The sequence below is a fragment of the Bubalus bubalis genome, chromosome 2 (assembly GCF_019923935.1).
Source record: "Bubalus bubalis isolate 160015118507 breed Murrah chromosome 2, NDDB_SH_1, whole genome shotgun sequence".
Classification (NCBI taxonomy): Eukaryota; Metazoa; Chordata; class Mammalia; order Artiodactyla; family Bovidae; genus Bubalus; species Bubalus bubalis.
The window spans coordinates 171828769-171844046 of record NC_059158.1 but is presented as its reverse complement, the minus strand read 5'-3'; the positions used below and the strand labels follow the sequence as shown (position 1 = coordinate 171844046).

Here is a 15278-nt window from a genome sequence, read left to right as displayed (position 1 = left end):
TGCAGAAGACTTGAGTTCAATCCCTGGGTCAGGAAGATCCCCTGGAGTAGAAAATGGCAACCCACTCCAGTATTCTTGCCTGGTAAAATCTCACAAACAGAGGGGCCTGGCAGGCTACAGTCCATGGGGTTGCAAAGAGGCAGACACGACCTAGAGACTAAACAAGAGGGTCAGAAAAGGTGCTCCGCTCGAATGAATACCAGGGAGCACGACAGCACTGGGAGGAATAAGGGCGCTCCTGGGACAAAGTCAGACAGGCCTGGGGGTGTTGGGGAGAAAGGCAGGGCATCAGGGTACCACATGAAGCACCCATGGATGGGGACAGCTGGACCCCAGGCTTGAGTGCGCAGGCTGGGGTAGGGGACCCCAGGTGGGCTTTGAGACCCAAGAAGCACTGAGGGGCTCCCTCTCCTGGCTTAGGTCTTGGGCCACTGGGGGGGGGGGTCTGTGGACACCAGGGCTGGTGTGAATTGTGAATCTGAGCAAAGACAGGCAGGCAAGCTGCAGTGCCGCCAGGGCTCAGGCAGCTCGGAGGAGGACTGGGAGCCTTTGGACGGCCGTCTGCAGAAAGGCTGCCAAATCCACTCGAATCTACCTCTTTTTCATCACTGAACATACCCCATCAGTAAAAGGTTGAGTATAATTATTTATTTGAACATTAAGTGCAAGCATGTGCATGCTCAGTCACGTCTGACTCTTTGCAACTCTATGGACTGTAGCCCTCCAGGCTCCTCTGTGCGTGGGATTGTCCCAGCAAGAATACTGGAGCGGGTTGCCATTTCCTCCCCCAGGGGATCTTTCTGACCCAAGGCTCCAACCTGCATCTCCTGCATTGCAGGCAGATTCTTTACCACTGAGGGCTCAAATAAATACAAGCACTTCTGTGTTAATAAAAGTATGATAGTATTGTATACACACATACTTTCTTCCCAGACCGTGGGGTGCACTCACACTCCTTTTGCAGAGCACTGGCCCAAAGAACCTTCAGCAACTTTGCATCCATGGCCTGCTGGGGGAAAGGTGTCCCTCTCCTGTGTGATCCATGACCCATGAGCGGGGAGGAAGCAGGGCCCAAACTCAAAGAAACCTTTCAGATAAGTTCTGAGACTAGAAATGGGAGAACATCTGGTAGGACTGCTGCCAGCGATGACAGTTATTACCTCCAGGTGAGGGATTTCAGGTGGCTGCTTTTATTTCTTGTACTTTTTGGTTGTACTTGTTTGCAATGAAGATATATATATATGTGTGTGTGTGTGTGTGTATACATACACATATATATGTTATTTGTATGAACATGTATATAGGGGCTTCCTCTGTGGCTCAGTGGTAAAGAATCTGCCTGCAATGTAGGCGATGCGGGTTCAATTCCTGGGTCAGGAAAACTCCCTAGGGGAGGAAATAACAACCCACTCCAGTATTCTTCCCGGGATAATCCCATGGACAGAGGAATCTGGCAGGCTACAGTCCATAGGATCAAAAAGAGTCAGACACTACTGAGCACACACATAGACATAAGGATATAGACACACACAGGTGTTCACAGCTGCATTATTCATAATAACCAAAAAAAAAAATCTCAAATGAGTTTCTTCAGTTTGTTCTGATATACTACTAGCGTTTTAAAAGCTTGTGAAAAATTTAATACTAAGAAATGAATCAAATTTAGCTCTAATACCAAGCTTAGCATCTTATCCACATATATGAATAATTACTATAATAAATACTATAATATATAATTATAGTATTAATATTAAATAATTAATAGTCTAGCTTCATATTTTTCATATGTTAATTTATAGTAAGAAAGCCATTATTATATTTTAAGTTTGCCATTTAGTAAAAACTATTTTGATTAATAGATCTTGGAACCACTCTATGAGTAAAAGGAAATGTTTTGATCTATCGAACATTTAATTATCAGAGTAATAAATAAATTAATAATTAAAAACAATTTTTAAAGTCCATCACAACCCAAATGTCCATCAATGAGTGGATAGATAAGTAAAATGTGGTCTAGCCACATGTGTGCGCTTGAGTGCTAAGTCACTTCAGTGGTGTCTGACTCTATGCAACCCTATGGACCGTATTCCGCCAGGCTCCTCTGTCCACGGGATTCCCCAAGCAAGAATACTGGAGTTACCATTTCCTCCTCCAGGGAATCTTCCCAACCCAGGGATTGAACCCATATCTCTTACGTGTCCTGCATTGGCAGGCAGGTTCTTTACCGCTAGCACCACCTGGGAAGCCCCTGGTCTATTCACACAGCAGGATATTATTTGGAAATAAAAAGAAATGGAGTTCTTATTCATGCCACAACATAGATGAACCTTAGAAACATTATGTGAAAGAAGTCAGACACAAAGATCACGTATTGAATGGTTCCATATACACGAAAGGTCTGAAACAGGTGAATCTCTAGAAGCAGAAAGTACTGGGCTGGCCAAAAAGTTCGTTTGGGTCTTTCTGCACCATCTTATGGGAAAACCTAAAAGAACTTCTTGGCCAATCCAGTACAAGACGAGGTGCAGGCACGCTCTACCACACGAGCACTTAGGCTTCCCAAACTGCAGACGAAAGCCAGGTCTCATCGACCTGAATTACCGCAGCCTGTAGGATTGTGCCTCCCCTCACAGTCACCCCAGTAATTTCAGGGAAATCTCCAAACACTTTCATTCCCCATCCTCCAGATGGACCATCGATGACTCACAGCCCTCGAAGGGGACACTGGCCACCTCACACTGTCGAAGCCCCCGCCCCCAGGAATGCCACCTTGCTGGACACGAAAACTGCCCCCTGAGGCCACTCTGAGGCTTGCTGGGAGTTCCTGTTTGGGGCTGGGGTGCGGGAAGCTCTGGTCCCTAAGCGGTGCTGCTGGGTCAGATCTCATGAACCCCTCCTTCAGCTGCCCCTACCAGCCGCTCTGGTCTTTGGGTCTTGAAGTCAATCCATAGGGGGAGGGGCAGGGGCGGAGGGTGGCCGGTGACCCCAGGTTCTCCCCTCTCTTCTCATCACACTGTTGTGTTTGTCCTTTGCTTTGTCCTTACAGGCCATCCAACACCTCCTAGCACTACCCTCCTCCCAGACTCCTTTCTCCTTCAGCTAAGCTATAAAGGTCTTTGTGCCTATTGACACCAACTAACAGGTAGTCAGATGGCATCATTAGCTCCCAGTGAGAACAATCCCATTTGGGCAGAACCAAGATGCTCCCCCAGAGTGGCTGCAAGTTCTTCAAGGGCAAGGTTGAGGTCTTCTCATCCTGATGTTCCCAGCATCCAGCCCAGTGACTGGCACATCACAGGTGCTCACTGAAAGTTTGTGGCAGCAAAGAGCAGGCTCAAGATTCCAGTGCTGATCCCTGCTGATGGGAAGATGAGTGACTCTCATGGGTGAAACCCCGGGGGTCTCACAGAAGGGTCAGGGAGCTGTGAGCAGATCACACTCTTATTTCCAGTAAGCAAAGCCAAAGTGGCTGGCCTGGGGATGTGAGCATCTGTCCCTTGAGATGGTCCCAGAATCAGAGTGCTCAGGACAGGTCTCATCCAAGTCATGTGGTAAAGGAGAGAGGCCTCTAGGAAAAGCCCCATTCGGAACTGGGCTTACTCCCTGTACATCACCGCTCAAGAGCAACAGAAATGGCTGTTTAGTCTCCATCCTTGCCACCACCAAAGTTTCAAGACTGCCTCTACGACCCCTGTTGTCGTTGTTCAGTCGCTCAGTCGTGTCCGGCTGTTTGTGACCCCATGGACTGCAGCATGCCAGGCTTCCCTGTCCTTCACTATTTCCCAGAGTTTGCTCAAACTCATGTCCATTGAGTCAGTGGTGTTATCTAACCATGCCATCCTCTGTCACCCCCTTCTCCTCCTGCCCTCAACCTTTCCCAGCATCAGGGTCTTTCCAGTGAGTCAGTTCTTCAGATTAGATGGCCAAAGTATTGGAGCTCCAGCTTCAGCATCAGTCCTTCCAGTGAATATTCAGGGCTAATTTCTGCGAAGCCCATTTTCCCTGGCTCATGGTTTCCATCTGTCTTCTAACAATGCTCCCACTCTGCTAAGTCTCTCTGATCCTTCGGACTTATGACAAACAACTTAGGAGACATGTGGTCAAACAAATATCTTTGCCTGTTTGAGTCTCAGTTTCTTAATCTGTAAAATTGGGATAAGACCTAATTCAGAGCACTGTGAGAGAGCTAGATGTCCGAATAATGTCTCAGCTATTGGCATGTGTGTGAGTCTTCGTCATTCAGTTGTGTCTGACTCTTTGAGACCTCATGGACTGGAGCACACCAGGCTCCCCTGTCCTGCACTATCTCCTGGACTTTGCTCAGATGCATGTCCATTGAGTCAATGGTGTTATCTAACCAGCTCATCCTCTGTCGCTCCCCTTCTTCTCCTGATCTCAGTCTTTCCCAGCATTATGGTCTTTTCCAATGAGTTGGCTCTTTGAATCAGGTGGCCAAAATATAGGAGCTTCAGCCTTAGCATCAGTCCTTCCAATGAGTACTCAGGGCTGATATTCTCTTGATAGATTCACTTATTAATATTATTCAGGTCTTTGCTCAGATGCCAACCTCTTAGCCAGACCATCCCAACTGTCTTATCTATAATCTCCTGAACCATCTTATTTGAAATACCTTCCCATCTTACCACCCACACAGTGGTTATGCCCTCATCCTGCTTTATTTTTCTGCTGACACTATATTCTGTAAGTTCCAGAAGAGTTTCAGAAAAACATCTATTTCTGCTTTATTGACTATGCTAAAGCCTTTGACTGTGTGGATCACAACAAACTGCGGAAAATTCTTCAAGAGATGGGAATACCAGACCACCTTGACCTGCCTCTTGAAAAGTCTGTATACAGGTCAGGAAGCAACAGTTAGAACTGGACATGGAACAACAGACTGGTTCCAAATAGGAAAAGGAGTACGTCAAGGCTGTATATTGTCACCCTGCTTATTTAACTTATATGCAGAGTACATCATGAGAAACGCTGGGCTGGATGAATCACAAGCTGGAATCAAGATTGCCAGGAGAAATATCAATAACCTCAGATATGCAAACGACACCACACTTAGGGTAGAAAGTGAAGAACTAAAGAGCCTCTTGATGAAAGTGAAAGAAGAGAGTGAAAAAGTTGTCTTAAAGCTCAACATTCAGAAAACGAAGATCATGGCATCTGGTCCCATCGCTTCATGGCAAATAGATAGGGAAACAGTGGAAACAGTGGCATACTTTATTTTGGGGGGCTCCAAAATCACTGCAGATGGTGACTGCAGCCATGAAATTAAAAGATGCTTACTCCTTGGAAGAAAAATTATGACCAACCTAGACAGCATATTAAAAAGCAGAGACAGTACTTTGTCAACAAAAGTCCATCTAGTCAAGGCTATGGTTTTTCCAGTAGTCATGTATGGATGTGAGAGTTGGACTATAAAGAAAGCTGAGTGCCGAAGAATTGATGCTTTTGAACTGTGGTGTTGGAGAAGACTCTTGAGAGTCCCTTGGACAGCAAGGAGATCCAACCAGTCCATCCTAAAGGAAATCATTCCTGAATATTCATTGGAAGGACTGATGTTGAAGCTGAAACTCCAATACTTTGGCCACCTGATGTGAAGAGCTGACTCATTGGAAAAGACCCTGATGCTGGGAAAGATTGATGGCAGAAGGAGAAGGAGACAACGGAGGATGAAATGGTTGGATGGCATCACCGACTCAATGGACGTGAGTTTGAGTAAACTCCAGGAGTTGGTAATGGACAGGGAGGCCTGGCGTTCTGCAGTCCACAGGGTCCCAAAGAGTTGGACATGACTGAGCAACTGAACTGAACTGAACTGTAAATTTCACTTTTTAAAAAATCCATGGGGGCGGTGACTACATTTTTCAAAGTGTATTGAATTTAATTCATTGTACACTTCCAGTGGGTACCATATGTAAATTACACCTCAGTGCATTTGATTGGAAAATAACAACAAGGGAAAAAAGAGGCAACCAGAGGGAGGAAGGGACACTGATGAGAGCCAGGCTCTCGGCCCAGGGTGCACTCCCCCAGCCATGGTTATAGAAAGTTGGGAAATGCAGAGAGACAAACATTTCTTTAGCGATCATCTTTTTTTTTTTAACATAGTGAAAACTTTTATATTTGGAATTAGCCAGCTGGACTCAGCTTAGGTGATCCCAATTTTGTTGGTAATATCCAAAGCATCATAGTCAGGAGCCAATCGAACATATGCCTTCTTCTCTCCATCAGGCCTAATCAGAGTACTGACCTTAGCCACAACAACGTCATAGAGCTTCTTCACAGCCTGTTTCATCTGGTGCTTGTTGGCCCTGACATCCACAATGAGGACCAGTGTGTTGTCTTCTATTTTTTCATGGCTGACTCGATGGTAATGATGGCATAGTGGTCAAGTTTGTTTCTCCCAGGGGTGCTGTTCCGAGGATATTTGGGCTGCCTCCTGAGTTGCAGTGTTTTGGGCCACCGGCAGGTTGGTGACGTCTGGATCTTACTTTTTGTGTGTGGCTGTGGACACTGCTTTCTTGGCCTTCAAATCCTTTGCTTTGGCTTCGACTTTAGGAGGGGCAGGGGCTTCCTTCTTCGCCTTCGGCGCCATCTTCACGAAAGCTTAAGTGATTGTCTTTACTACTGACCCATAATGCTTTTGCATTTCTTGATGCTCCAAACAAAACAAGTGTTGTCAAGTATGTTCTACCACGACCAAAACACTGGGTCCACGGTCAAGCAAGGACCAGAATGACAGCTCAGTTTGGCCCAAACACGGTGGCATTTAAAGTTTGTCAATAATTACCAAAATATCATCAGGCAATCTTTATTCCAGTTTTTAAAAAGGAAGAAAGTGTTGCGAGGCCTCCAGGTCCTTAGAGAATGAAAAAGTTGGCAAGGCAGGGGAAAATCACAGCCTGCTGGTGCCCTCTGGTGGTAACGTAGAAGGGCTGCGCAGGGATTACAAACGTGCCAACCAACAGTCTCCCAATTGTTGTTGTTCAGTGTGGCTAAGTCGTGTAGGACTCTTTGCCACCCCATGGACTGCAGCACGCCCAGCACCCCTGACTTTCACCATCTCCTGGAGTTTGCTCAAACTCATGGTTCCCCAGATGGAGTTCATCAAATCTATTCAGGCAGAGCTGGCTGGGCCCCGCCCCAGTTTCTATTTTGGAAGGTGAGTGAGCCTGAGACTCAGCATTTCTGACAAGCCCCCAGGTGACACGCCACTGTTGCTGCTGTTCCTGAGGCCACACTTTGAGAACCACTGGTTTGGGTTTATCCATCCCAACGCCTTGTTTGTGTAATACTTAACTGCATGCTAAGAAACTGGGCTTCACTGGTGGCTCAGTGGTAAAGAAGTTGTTTGCAATGCTGGAGATGCGGGTTCCATCCCTGGGTTGGGAAGATCCCCTGGAGAAGGAAATGGCAACCCACTCCAGAATTCTTGCCTGGAGAATCCCATGAACAGAGGAGCCTGGAGGGCTACCCTCCATGGTGTCACAGAAGAGTCGGACACGATTTCGTGACTAAAGAACGCTAGGAAATTAATTAAAACAGCAGTTTTCAACATCTCAGTAGTAGTTTATGGGTGACGCTTTTGTTGATTTTTCTAAATTTTGTACCATGGCCATGACTCTAAAAAAAAAAATTTTAGCAAAACCAACAAGACCCAAAGTACATCACTCTTGTTGAAGAATTGTTACAATATGCCCTTCCAAGAGATGAGCACAGACTACTTTTGTGAAGATGGACTGGGCACTTCAGTCTGGCCCTTCTCGGCCACTCTAAGCCTTCTGTCTAAGGCGCTGTGCTTGCAAAGGCCCAACGGGTAGATGAGGGCTGTACCCCAACGCTGTGGGGCTGACACCCCAAATGAGGGCTGGGCCCCCGGAGGAGCCACCTCTTCCTCTGAGCCATCTCTCACCTTCTGCCAGGACTCCAGATCCCTTTCCTCCCGCCACCCTCAGTCCCCGTCCCGCTTGTTCGCTGATGTCAGGCTTGGGCTACACTTAGCTCTACCACGAGCACTGCCATTTCCACACCTTCCCCCTCCCAGCTCTACCATCAGAGAGGGTCTGGGGGCTTGGGCAGGGATCACTCTGGAAAGAAAAGTCCAAGAGTTGGACCCCAACTGGCCTAGCAGGGGTCAAATACCTACCTGGGGCCAATTAACTGTGGCCAGAGTTCAGAGGTCTCATGAGAGCCACCTCTGCCCATGAGGACAATTTGGCTTGGGACAAGATTCACCCTCCCGAGGAGCGGGGCAGACAAAGCAAAGGTCCCAGCAGCTGGGTGGGGGCACACACAATTCCCCAGGCTCCCAGGGGTTGGAGTTCAAGTCCAGTGCCAAGGCAGCGCCCCTGCCAAGACATAAGCTCCCTCCCTCCGTGGCTGCTCTCCTCCCGGCTGGGCTCTGCACAAGGCTGTGCTGCCCCTTCCTGAAGCAGGTGGGTGCTCAAGAATGGAGTGCCTCCAGGGGGCTCCATGCCACCTCATCAGAGTGGAGTGGGCCCTCCATCTGTGGTGCCGGAGCAAGTGAATGATCCCCCAGGACTACAGAGCTCTCGGAGAGCCTCAGGTCCTTCTTCACCAGGAGCCACCCCAGAATTAAAGATCTTTTTGTAACAGTTTTATTGAGCTATCGTACAATTTGCCTTTTAAAGTGTACAATTCATCATAGAATGTTAAAGGCTACCTTACCACCTCTGGACACAGCCTCCACCTTTCGTTTGTTTTTTGGCCACACTGCATTGCACGTGGGATCTTAGTTCCGGGACCAGGGATCAAACCCATGCCCCCTGCAGCAGAAGTTCGGAATCTTAACCACTGGACCACCTAGGAAGTCCCTGGCCTGCACCTTTTAACCTCCGAAATATCCATCATTAACAAACTCCAAGTATATCGCCAGAGGCTTACATAAAATATTTTCATAACTATAGCTGGTTTTTAAATTAACAGTTGATATCAAACAGCTCATCCTTGTCCAGTCGTGCTTCCTGATTCAGAGGTTCAATGTCAGGTGAAAGGGAGTGAACTTGTTCTCAGTTTAACAGCTGGCAGCAGAGACCCCATGGGAGAGGCACTGTCTTTGTAGAGAAAAACACCTTGATATTTTGAGAGAAAGGTGAGATTTCAGAACATAGAAGGTGACAGGCGTCTGGGAGGCTGAGCTGCCTGAGTTGTTCCTTTTGTGGTGGTTGCGGGGGGGGAGGGGCTTGATGAGGAAGGACACTGATGCAAAACCTTTGAAGATGTTTTGCTGAGACATAAATCCTCCTCCCACGGCTCAGCTTTTGAGGGGATGAGGGATGAAGGCCTGAGCCCCAGCCATGAACTTTGTTTGCAATGCAGGGTCACTTTGCAGTGACCTGGGGAAAGCAGGCCCCACCTGGCGCTGTAGGAATCTAGCTCAGTCTCCTGGGAGAGTCCTCAGCATGTGTAGTGGGCCCCAAGCTGAGCTTCTATCAAATCCAAGGCACAAAGGACACCGCCAGCTGACACGCACACCAGCCGAGCTCACAGGCACACGTATACCAGTTGGGAAAGGACCGCAACATTCTAGATGCATCATACAGCTGTTTAGCTTTCTTGAGCCAATGTGTCCATGTCAAAATAGTCAGTGTTTTGAATCACCAAGTAACCAGTGTCCTCCTGGCTCCCTTCTGTGTTTCTGTCCCATGGACAGATGTCCGGGTACCTGCACCCCTAACATTTGTTCCTCTCCATGTGGCCCCTGAGACTGTCAAGCTCTGGGGTGTGACTGGGGTTGACCACCACTGCTCCAGAAGCCTGCAGGACACCATGTCCTTCAGCAACAACCAGGTATACAGAGGCTCGGGCTGCCGGTGGCACTGGGCACATAGGGGTCTGGAGCTTTGGCTGGCATCACCTCCAGCCAGCAGAGCACCACCAGGTGGACCTCAGTCTGGGGCACATACTTGACCACACCCCCAGGGCGAGCTGGTTCAGGATGCCCAGAGTTTTTCCAAAGCCAGTTTCCCAGAAGCCCTACAACTAAGGTCCTCTGTCTCTCAGGGATTCTCCAAGAGGTTAGTCAGAATTTTTCCTTTTAAACCTTTGAAACAAGAGGGTCTGGTTACCTCCCCTTTGCACAGGCCATTGTCATGTTCCTTCTCTAGGACCGGAGTCCTCTCGCCTGACCCCTCTTCTCCTGCAGACTCAGTCTAGGGACCCACGTGTCCTTTCCTGCTCTAATGGGGGTGAGGACTGCCCTCGATGAATCCAAGGAGGCTTTCTGATAACTTCTCAAGGAGAAGAGGAACAAAATGCAAACATAACTCCTAACAAGGAACACTGAACATACAAAAATGGTGAACATTTTTGTATACTTTACACTACAATTCATGTTTATTAAATTATCTGCTTTTTATACTACTTAGATTATTTAAGACATTGCAGTCATCATGTATTTTATAAACTAGCACAAACATTGTTTTGTAATATGTGAAAAGTAAATGTAGAACCTCAGCTCCACACAGGCAGGGATTTTCGCCTATCTTGTTCATCTCTGCTTCCCCAAGTGTCGGGAAAAGAGCCCTGTCACAGAGCAGGTGTGCAATATGTATTTGCTGAAGGAGTGGATTATCCAATTAATCCATTTCACAAATTTAAAATACCTTTGGCACTATAACTCATAGCTTCTTTGCCATACTAAAGAAGTAATACAAGACAGTCATCCTCACATTCTTCTTAAGATGTTTAATCTGCCCATTGTGTCTTATGGTAAATGGATGCAATGTTTTATTAAGAAACAAGATTGGAGCTTCCCTAGTGGTTCAGGGGTAAAGAATCTGCCTGCCTATGCAGGAGACAAGGGTTCGATCCCTGATCCGGCAAGATCCCACATGCCAAGGAACAACTAAGCCTGAGCACTACAACCATTGAACCTGTGCTCTAGAGCCAGAGAGCCACAACTACCGAGCCCACGTGATGCAACTATGGAAACCTGAGCGCCTAGAGCCTGTGCTCTGCAACCAGAGAAGCCAGAGCAATACGAAGCCCAGGCACTACCACTAGAGAAAGCCCACACAGCAGCAAAGACCAGCACAGCCATAAATAAATAAATAAAATTATTTATAAAAATAAACAAGCTTGGAAATTCTTATGGAATCAAATTTATTTTCCTTGAAATGAGAGCATCGTATATTAGCATTAATAATTCTGAAACGTATGAACTGATGGAAATTCACTGAAGAAAGATTTAGCCAGCTTGGCTCTAAGAAACTGAAAGTCGTTCAGTCGTGTCTGACTCTTTGCGACCCCATGGACTGTACAGTCCATGGAATTCTTCAGGCCAGAATACTGGAGTGAGTAGCTTTTCCTGTCTCCAGAGGATCCTCCCAACCCAGGGATCGAACCCAGGTCTCCCACATTGCAGGCAGATTCTTTACCACCTGAGCCACAAGGGACGCCCAAGAATACTGGAGTGGATAGCCCATCCCTTCTCCAACCCAGGAATTGAACTGGGGTCTCCAGCATTACAGGAGGATTCTTTACCAACTGAGATATCTGGGAAGAAGCCATGATATAATAAACATTCAGAGAACTACAAATGAACCCCTGACTACTTACTATCTCTGTGACATCAGGAAAGTAGCTTCACTGAACCTAGGGCTCTTTATTTGTAAAATAACATCAGACCTCACCTTCCTACTGTATGGAGCTGCTAAAGATCAAGTAGGGTCACACACAAGGGCATTTCATAAAACACCACTCAAAACTAAGGCTTCTGAAGAATATGTATGGATGTCTCAATCTGCATACCAAAAATGGACGTCTTTCATTTTTCTAAGATTTTTTTGATATGGGCCATTTTAAAAGTCTTTATTGAATTTGTTACAATATCGATTCTGCTTTATGCTTTGGTTTTTTGGCCATGAAGCCTATGGGATCCTAGCTCCCCAATCAGGGATGGAACCCACACCCCCTGCACTGGAAGGTGAAGTCCTGACCACTGGATCGGCGGCGAAATCTTTGAAACATTTTTGAAGTCAATCAGATAGTTAAAAAATAATAATCAGGTACTAAACAACTGCTATCACTTATGTTTCTTTGAACCTCACTGCTTGTTTATTGGCCATTTGGATTTCTTCCTCAGTGAAGGACTTGTTCTTATCCTTTGCCTATTTTCCTCTTGGGTGCTGCTGCTGCTGCTGCTAAGTCACTTCAGTCGTGTCCGACTCTGTGCAACCCCATAGACGGCAGCCCACCAGGCTCCTCCGTCCCTGGGATTCTCCAGGCAAGAACACTGGAGTGGGTTGCCATTTCCTTCTCCAATGCGTGAAAGTGAAAAGTGAAAGTGAAGTCGCTCAGTCATGTCCGATTCTTCAAGACCCCATGGACGGCAGCCTACCAGGCTCCTCCACCCAAGGTACTTTCCAGGCAAGAGTTCTGGAGTGGGGTGCCATTGCCTTCTCCGTTCCTCTTGGGTATTTGCCTCCTAATTGATTTCAGTAGCTCTTAAGCTGTTTAGCATATTTACTCCTTATCTGTCATATATGTTGCAATTACATTCCCCAGATGATTTAATTTGCCAGATAAATCTTACAATGAATCTTTATCAGTCTTACATATATATTTATAGGCTTTAGATCAATGCTTAAAGAAACATCTCCAACTTCAAGGCTTTTTATTTAAATATTTAATCCGTCTGTCATTTATTTCAGCATAAGTTGAACAGTGCACGCATGCTAAGTGGCTTCAGTCATGTCTGACTCTGCAACTCTCAACTCTGACTCTTTGAGACCCTGTGGACTGCAGCCTGCCAGGCTCCTCTGTCCATGGGATTCTCCAGGCAAGGATACTGGAGTGGGTTGCCATTCCCTCCTCCAGAGGATCTTCCCGACCCAGAGATCGAACCTGCATCTCTTACGTCTCCTGCTTTGGCAGGCAGGTTCTTTACCACTAGAGCCACCGGGAAAGCCTGAGATGAAAAGTGAAGTGAAGTGAAGTCGCTCAGTCGTGTCTGGCTCTTTGCGACCCCGTGGACTGTAGCCCACCAGGCTCCTCCCTCCATGGGATTCTCCAGGCAAGAATACTGGAGTGGGTTGCCATTTCCCTCTCCAGGGGATCTTCCCAACCCAGGGATCAAACCCAGGTCTCCCGCATTGCAGGCAGATGCTTTAACCTCTGAGCCACCTGGAAAGCCCAAAAGGAAAGGAGGGAATCTAATCTCATTTCCCCCAGTGATGAGCCAAGGCCATTTATTGACTCACCTATACTTTCCAGACTAATCTGAATTGCCATCTTTTTATCTGCTGAATTCCCACTGTAACTTAGAGTCAGATCTGGATTCTCTTCTATTCTGTGGATCAATCTGTTTATTCCTATGCTAACCTGACACTGTTTTGATTTCTATTCAGTTCAGTTCAGTTGCCCAGTCTTGTCTGATTCTTTGTGACCCCATGGACTGCAGCACTCCAGGCCTCCCTGTCCATCACCAACTCCCGGAGTTTACTCAAATTCATGTCCATTGAATCAGTGATGCCATCCAACCATCTCATCCTCTGTCATCCCCTTTTGTTCCTGCCTTCAATCTTTCCCAGCACCAGGGTCTTTTCAAATGAGTCAGTTCTTTGATTTCTATAGGCTCAATAAATTTTTATATCTGATAGTGTATGAATCTCACAGACATCAATCACACTGAGGGAAAGAATCTAGATGCAAAAGAGAACATTCCGTAAGTTCCTAGTCAGATGATATTCCAGAGCAGGTGAAACTAAACTCACCTATAATGTCAGATCAGTGGTCACCTGAGTCAAGTCTAGTGTTGGGACCAGGGGGGATTGGACGAAGGTTAACCTAAAGGGGCACACAGGAGCCTTCTGGGGAAACAGAAATGTTCTATATTTTGACTGGGTTGGTGTATACATTTGTCAAAACTCATTCAATTGTACACTTAAAATGTGTTCATTATAGCATATGTAAATTATCACAATTAAAAATACATGACAAGGTAAGACTTCTCCTTATTTCATTGCTATTTCCAAAAAAAAAATGCTTTTCTATTCTCAGTCCTGAATATTCATTGGAGGGACTGATGCTGAAGCTGAAACTCTAATACTTCAGTCACCTGATTTGAAGAACTGACTGGAAAAGACCCTGGGACTCATTGGAAAAGACCCTGATGCTGGGAAACACTGAAGGCTGGAGGAAAAGGGGACCTCAGAGGATGAGATGGTTTGATGGCATCACCGACTCAATGGACATGAGTTTGAGTAAATTCCAGGAGTTGGTGATGGACAGGGAGGCCTGGAGTGCTGCAGTCCATGGGGTTGCAAAGAGTCGGACATGACTGAGCGACTGAACTGAACTGATAATTATTCTTCCGGATGAATTTTACAATACCTATATAAAGTTAAATTTTTCTCATGGCTCTTCATAGGAATTGTGTTAAATGTATTTATTCATTTGGGGTAGAACTAACATCCACAAAGACTTTCCATCCTGAAAGAGAATACATCTCTTCATTTATTCAATTCTTCTTCGGTAACTTTTTGCCATCTTGGTAAAAGTTTGTTTTTTCAGGTTTTGGTATCAAAGCTGCCTCAGGGACTGGGTCTCCACATTCATTTCTAATTCTGAGGACTTTTCCTCTGTAAGACTGGCCAGCAAGTTTCATCATTTGTTGATATTTTCAAAGAATGATTCTCTTTCCCCCTTTATTTTGTATTGACATCATTTGCAAACTAAAGTCTATTGTGAAAAAAAAAACCTGATCTGTTGGAACTGGCTCATCTTTTAAAATCATTTCACACTATTTTAACTTTTATAACTCTACAAAGTATTTTAGTGTCTCTTACCCAGAGATTTGGTAAATCTGTTGAGCATTTTAAAACTCCTCTTTTCTAACTTCCCTGCTCCCTCCAGGCATCTGGTAGAAGGTCAGGAGAGAATGACATCATTTCGGAAAGGCTTCTCCACGTGCCATTCAGTGGGCTGGCAGCTGTTTGCTGTGTAGGCATGTGGGCCCCCAGACTGTCAGGCCTGAAACACATGTGCACATTAATAAATCTGCTCTACCACATGCTGAGGAGTCCTGAAGAGGAGCCTGGACTCGGACCAACGCAGCCGAGAACACTGTCCCATCTTCCATTTTAATGCCTGCTAAAGGAGGCACAAATTAACTATATTGTTTAAAAAGACCTTCCACTGGTTAAATTTTGGTTCCTGCAATAAAACTCTCTTCAGGCACATTCTCCAGCGTTGGGCCCTGGAGGGCTGAAGGTTCTCTAGACTGCACTGCAGACAGGGGTCTC

General features: G+C 46.3%; 1 pseudogene; it reads right to left on the bottom strand.

The window, feature by feature from the left end:
* Nucleotides 1-5831: 5831 nt before the first annotated feature.
* LOC123464774 lies at nucleotides 5832-6771 on the bottom strand (annotated as a pseudogene).
* Nucleotides 6772-15278: the final 8507 nt, after the last annotated feature.